Source organism: Sorghum bicolor, chromosome 5 (genome assembly GCF_000003195.3).
Source record: "Sorghum bicolor cultivar BTx623 chromosome 5, Sorghum_bicolor_NCBIv3, whole genome shotgun sequence".
In the NCBI taxonomy this organism is placed as follows: domain Eukaryota; kingdom Viridiplantae; phylum Streptophyta; class Magnoliopsida; order Poales; family Poaceae; genus Sorghum; species Sorghum bicolor.
In genome coordinates, this window is record NC_012874.2 from 70064962 (window position 1) to 70072136 (window position 7175).

Here is a 7175-nt window from a genome sequence, read left to right on the forward strand (position 1 = left end):
TGTGGTCTTGTCATGAATCATGATGCAACCTTGTAAGTCAAGAGAAACACATGTAAACATCATCTTGAGCAAAATCCACCGCCGGTCCCTGAACTTGGCTGGCGGTGTCATCTAGGTCCCTAAACTTCTAAAGTGATATCTATGAGTCCATAAACTTGACAGACGGTGTCATCTAGATCCCTAAACTTTCAAGATAATCACCACATGTCTCTAAACTTGGCCGGTGATGTCATTCCAGTCTCTGAACTTTCAACATGATGACTGCAGGTCTCTAAACTTGGCAAGCGGTATCATCCTTGTCCAAATATGATCTAACCTACTCTATAAGCTGTTATGTGTCAATTAATTAAGCATTATTTATCTAATATTTATCATGAAAATATAAATATATAAAATAACTTATATCAACAAAAAATAAATTAAAGTGTTAAAATAGTTTACACCAACAAATATATCAGGTTTAAATTGAAGTATAAAAATAGTAAAATTAATTAAATATTTATGTATCATTGATAGTATTACAAAATAATATTAAACTTCCTATATATAGTATTAAAAGTTTTCTCTATTAGAAGTTACTTCTAATTTTAGTATTATTTTTAAAATTTTAATAGTATTATTATAGAAGTAACTTTCTCTGTTATTAATACTATGACATTATTATTAAATATTTTAATACCATAATACTACTATTAAAAGTTTTAATACTATAATACTACTATTAAAGGTTAACTTTTCTCTGTTATTAATACTGTCACATTATTATTAAATATTTTAATACCGTAATACTACTATTAAAGTTTTAATACTATAATACTACTATTAAATGTTACTTCTATAATAACATTATTAAAAGTTTTAAAATAATATTAAAATTAGTAGTAACTTTTAATAGAGAAAACTTTTAATACTATAGGAATTTTAATATTATTTTGTAATACTATCAATGATACATAAATATTTAATTATTTTTACTATTTTTATACTTTAGTTTAAACCTAATATATTTGTTATTGTAAATTAGTTTAATACTTTAATTTGTTTTTATTCATGTAAATTATTTTTATATAATTTATATTTTTCCTGATAAATATGAGATAAATAATGATTGATTAATTGACATATGTTGGATTCACGTTAGCTTATACAGTAGGTTAGACTATGTTTGGATAGGGATGATACCGCTTGCTAAGTTTAGAGACCTGTGGTGATCACTTTGAAAGTTCAGGGACTAGAATGACATCACCGGCCATGTTTAGGGACCTGTGGTGATTACCTTGAAAGTTCAGGGATTTAGATGACACAGTTTGCCAAGTTTATAGACTCACAGATATCACTTTAGAAGTTTACGGACCTAGATGACACCGCCGGCCAAGTTCAAGGACCGGCGGTGGATTTTACTCCATCATCTTCTAATAATTATTACCCTTATTTGTTGTCGGAATTCTACGCGCAACCAAAAGTCAAGTTATTATTACTTACCCCTTTTAGTATATTATTATTATAACACAAATAAAAAGAAAAAAAATGTGAACCTTTCAAGAAGAAACCCTAAATATTTATTGAAAAGTGACACATGTATTGTTTTTGTGAATGTATAATTCTAATCAAATCTATTCATATGGTTTTCATATTTTCAAACTCAACAATTTAAAAAGTTATTCATGCTTTATATTTTTAATGTTTGACCCAAATCTTATCTAAAGCGACTTTATTTTTGAGTATATATGGAGTATTTGTTTTGATCTCTAATGGACCATTACTGAAGGAGACATGCATGGGACAGATGCGCAATGCAAGTTGGAACAAGGGTTACTAAATAAGAAAGCTATATATATAAATACATGCTGAAAGACGCATGGGAATGAATGGTTTCTTGTTTTTAGACATCATTGGCGGCGATTTATGTTCATAAAAAACGGCTGTTAACAACATGAAAATGAGAGGATTATGATGATTAGGTTGTTCCGATATTGGCAATTAAATTACTCACAACCAATGAAAAGGACTCTGCATTATCATGAAGCAATAGATATTTGGAATATTGGAGGTGGCTTGTGTTTGTAACTATATATATGTTGCTACGGGATAACTAATATTTTATACTAAAAACACATGGATCGCACGATAAGATAATAATACTGTTTAGGGTAAAATTCAAATGTTAAAATGTCATTTAATCTAAAAAAATAAAGTATATGAAATTAATGCAGTCATGGAGAGCTCGGCGTCATAGGGCTCACAAATTCTACTTTACAGTTTTTTCCACGATATGGCTAAGATAATTATATTGGCGGATAATGTTTTATATCGGTAGAAAGAAATCTCTAATATACATTTCTTTTGCGCGCCAATGAATCCACCAGTAAATTCTGCCACATTTACATACTACCTTGTTCACATGTTCGAGTATATATATGTAAATATTAGTGCATGTCTACTTTATAGGCCTTTTCCGTGATGCTGCTAAAATAATATTTTATATCGGAAGAAAGAAACCTTTGATATCTATTTCTTCCGTGCGTCAATAAATCTATCGATAAGTTTTGCCACATCTCCATACTCTCATGTTCACATATTCAATTATATACTACCTGTCTTGAAAAATCTCCCACAAAAACTTAAAACAAAAGTATGTTATACTCACATTCTCACGGTCTCACTCCACGGCTCCGCCTCCCTCTGCTGATGACGTGATGATGACCCTCCCATCGTCGCCGGCCTCATCTCTGCCTCCCTCGTCCGCCACTTCTTGTTCTCCAACCGGCCACGCTCCCTCCGCCATTGCTTGAGCTCACCATAGCACCACTCGAGGTCGCCCCAGCGCGCTCCATCTCCTCACACCTCGGCCATGTGTCCCATGCGCTGCAGCTCGATAACGCACTCGTCCGTGACGCAAGCTTGCCACGTACGAGAAGCTCTATTTGCTTGTGCACATGCAAATTCGTCAATGCTCTTTGTCCCTTTTCAGCATGAGTGATTTTTGTTTCATAAGAAGCATATTTCAGCATAAATAAGTGGAGACGAATCAAAAAATTATGATTATGATTTTCTATACTTTTTAACTTTGCTATTTTACTTTTTTCATGTCTTTTAAAATTAAAGACATCGTTTGTCCCTACCTTAGTTAAATTTTGATTAGCATTTTAAAAATGGTAATATTTAGGATAAAATAAGGAAAGACCAAATACCTATAACCTTATCCACATTCACACCGTCACACCTACACGTGCACCGCCTGCTCTACTCTTGCTCACCCTCTTCGTTCCTCAACGCTCAACGGGTGAGGATACAGCAGAGTGTGCTGCGGATATGAGCGGGCGTGCAGGCAGGCACTCGCCCCGAAATCACAGCCTCCTTTGAGTCCCCTTCCTGTCCCTCTCGCCTTCCTTTGCTCCCTTCATCATCTTCGACGTTGAAGAGGTCGACGATGGGGACTCCCCCATCGTCGACGCCCTCGAGGTCTTCTCCCTGCCCGGCTCCTCCCACGCACACCGCTCTCGCTCCCCATCCTATCACCACACTGTCCCAGTCCCCAATGCTAACCCCAACCCCGCCCGACTCCACCTCCGGTGCGGATCTCGGCATCAACAACGCCTCCGCACCCATCCCCGCTGAGTGGGCGGTTGCAGCCGGTGGACGAGTACCTTCGATGGCTCGGGTTGCTTCTGCGGCCAGACTGGTTGGAGTCCTGCACTGCGGCACTTTCCCTAGGTAATCAACCACTTTCCCTCCCTTTGTATGTTCAGTTCCGCCAAAATGTATCTGCTGGTGTCTTTGCTAAAGGCTCTTGCATCGCTGTGTGACGTAGTTGGGGATTTGGGAGTGGATGATGCCACCGGCGCCTTCTCTGGCAGTGCCATAACTTTGGTCATCATAAGGGAGTGGAATTTAGTTGTGGTAATTAGACAAAAATAATTAATTAGGAGCTTCTCGTGAATGCTCTATAATTTATTTGATATGGAACCTAATAAAATGTATTGTGATCATATCTTTTTGTGTAGAGAACATTTGTCCATTGTTCTGTTTGATTTGAGCTCAGTACGCTCATTATGCGCTTCTAGGAGTGAGTGATGGCTTATGCTTGGCCTGTTTGGTGATTTAAGGGGCAGTCAAGTTCTTGTTTGAAGGTCAATTTGGTACCATACTTCATACTTCACACAGGGGAGTGTCGGCTTACACCAAATTGCGTACAGAATTTGCTATTGAAGTACATAACAAAGAAAGGAAGAAAGCATTTGCTGACTTGACTTTGTATTCCTGATTGTCTTCTCCAAATGCTTCCTCAAGCTACCGAGCAAGGAGTCGGAAATCTGACAGGTTGTTCTCTGTTTTGTTGTCAGAGATATTCTCTCCTCTATGTACCTTGTAGAAGTGCTCTTCTGACTACATGGATAATTACAATTGAGAAATGATTCAGTGATTGCAGGTTATATCTTGCACAAGGAAGCATCCACATGCACCATTTGTTTCCTTGCTTGTGATCTGCTTGGGCATGAATGCGAAGGCACAGACCCAGCGGTGCTTCGAGCAATTCCTCTTTGCCGACATGATCTCCTCGGGGCTGGGGTGCTGCCAAAGGGCGTTGGGGGCATGCACGCTGAGTTCCTTGATGGCCCCTTCGTGCTTCAGGTTTGACATTGCATAATCCAATTTGGTGAAATGGTCGCTATACTTTGCCCTGGTGAGCTATTTGCAATTGAGATCCATACAGTTTCTATGCTCCTATTGGTGATGAGAATGTTTGATCGAGAAAATATGAAGTGAATTTAAAAAGTGAATTAACTTTACATACTTAAATCATCTTCAAAATTATGAAGAAATCCAAAGCAATGCTTAAATCATCTTCAAATTTATCTCTCTCTGTACTTTTTTTAACCAAGGATTTCCCGTTTCCATTATCAAATGGAAATACACATGCTATTCTCCCTCTTATCTCACTCCAACTGCTACCCTTAATTTAATTTTATCCCTGAGCCATTGTATGTATTTGGTAATATCAAACACAAGACATATCCTGGTACAGATAACCTGGTTAGTGTATTCACGCAGCTTTATAGCCAACCGAATGAAATGCACAATTTCTCAAGTCAAGTATCCATCCAGAGTACAATGAAATTTAATTGTCATACTGCAAATAGCAGTGAGTATACAGAGGATGTTTAGTTTCTTACAACAGTTGCACTGCAGAGCATCAACTGGATGTTTAGTTTCTAATAATGATTTAGAGACAATATTTTTTATCCATTGGATTCTCACACTAATGTTGGCCCATGAAAGTCGCACGAATCAAAATTCAGAACAAATATCATAAGACACAAATGAATATTTAGGGATGTAGCTAAAGTCTGAATGAATTCCGACAGGGTAAGCTTCAATATACTACTACTCGCACTATGACCTCAGATACACCTCTGAATTTTCTGAACTTTGATATATATAGCACTGACTACCATTATTCCTATTCCATAAAGATTTGTGACCAGTTACTGAAGACAATATATTGATTCGCACAGGCTCCTAGTAGGCACACAAAATAAAGACAACGATGACAATGAACAGAAGCAGGAGACTGAAGGAGAATGATGAACACCACGGTTTCGCTGGAGGAAGGGAGGGAACACCTGGATTGCAGTGGCCAGAGGACCCCGTGATTCAGCACTGGGCAGGCACGGGCGTCGTCGGCACGGCGAGGTCTTGGTTGCGGATGGCGGTGGGATCTCACGGCGCGCGTACGTAGTCACACGACCTGCAGGGTCGCGGATTGGTCGCCGAGGCCGATCGCGCAGAAAGAAGATCGCAGAGACGCACGATGGTGATTGCGATCCCACCTTCCAACGTCGAGGGTCGAGCGGATGTGGCACGGAGGCGGCATCGCTGATGATGGAGGCTGCAGGATCCCAAGATCGTGTCCATTCCAATGCCGATGGTCGAGCGGTTCGCACGTAGGCGGCGGCGTTAATGATGATCCCATGCTTGGGGATTTCCTTTCTTTACAGGATTGCTAGTGCGGGAGGGCACAAGTGTTTCCTTTACGGTGATTGAGGAAGGGTCCATCATGCAAGAGCATTGGCTGATCGCAGGGATTTCCTTTTACTTGGTTTCCTTTTACTGTGTTACCTCTACGGTGATTTAGCTAGGAAGGATCCATCATGCACTGAGTGTTGGCTGATCACAGGGGGGTTTCCTTTTACATGGTTAATTACGACGCCCATCGCAAAGGGAGGGGACCAAAAAAATGTCGCACCATTTGGTGGTCTTACTTTTGTTCTTTTTAGTTGTATGTAGGAGATATATGTTGTGTCGTGGAAGAAAATATCCCCCGTTGGAGAATAGAATGAACTAGCACTATACCATGTGTTGATTCATTTTGTGTGTACCAACATCAGATTTTTTTTGTCCATTGGATTGGAAGGAAAAACGGAGAGACCAACAGTTAACAATGTAGGAAAAAAAGGTAAATGAAAGAAAATTGCATGCGTTTGCACTATACCATGTGTTGATTCATTTTGTGTGTACCAACATCAGATTCTTCTTTGTCCATTGGATTGGAAGGAAAAACGGAGAGACCAACAGTTAACATTGTAGGAGAAAAAGGTAAATGAAAGAAAATTGCATGCGTTTGCCGGGAGTCGAACCCGGGTCTATTTCTTGGAAGGCAATTATCCTAACCGTTGGACTACAAACGCGTGTTATGATCTTTTACATAGGATATTTATTGTCTTCTAACCCAATCAGTAACTGAATTAAGTTGCAGGTCAAAAACACAGCAGAATCAGGGCCTCCGGCCTTTTTATATAGATTCATCACATCATTTATTTTTATTCCATGGTGCTGCAAAAACTCAATTCTAACAAATGGAATACGTGTTGTAACTCAACTCAACTTACCTATATATGGCCGTTCATTATCTGTGAAGATGCTGCCAGTGTTTGACATGTTTCCATATATGTTGTGACCACTTTCATCGTGAATGAATGAATATGCAACTTTTTTTTTTGACTTACACGAATCTTGGTGTAAACTGAACCGTTGGATATATATAACCAGAGTGTCGCAGCCCATGAAGTTTTTGAAAATACACCATGATATTTGGTAGTAGAACAATGTACGTAGAGTATACCGCATGCAGCACGAGTACCTTGGTGGGGGAGAAAAAGGAATAACACTGTACA

At 38.8% G+C, this 7175-nt stretch overlaps 1 non-coding gene across 1 annotated transcript; it reads right to left on the minus strand.

Moving 5' to 3' along the window:
• On the minus strand, positions 6618–6689 carry TRNAG-UCC. Its single transcript has one exon. It is a non-coding gene; the product is annotated as a tRNA-Gly (tRNA).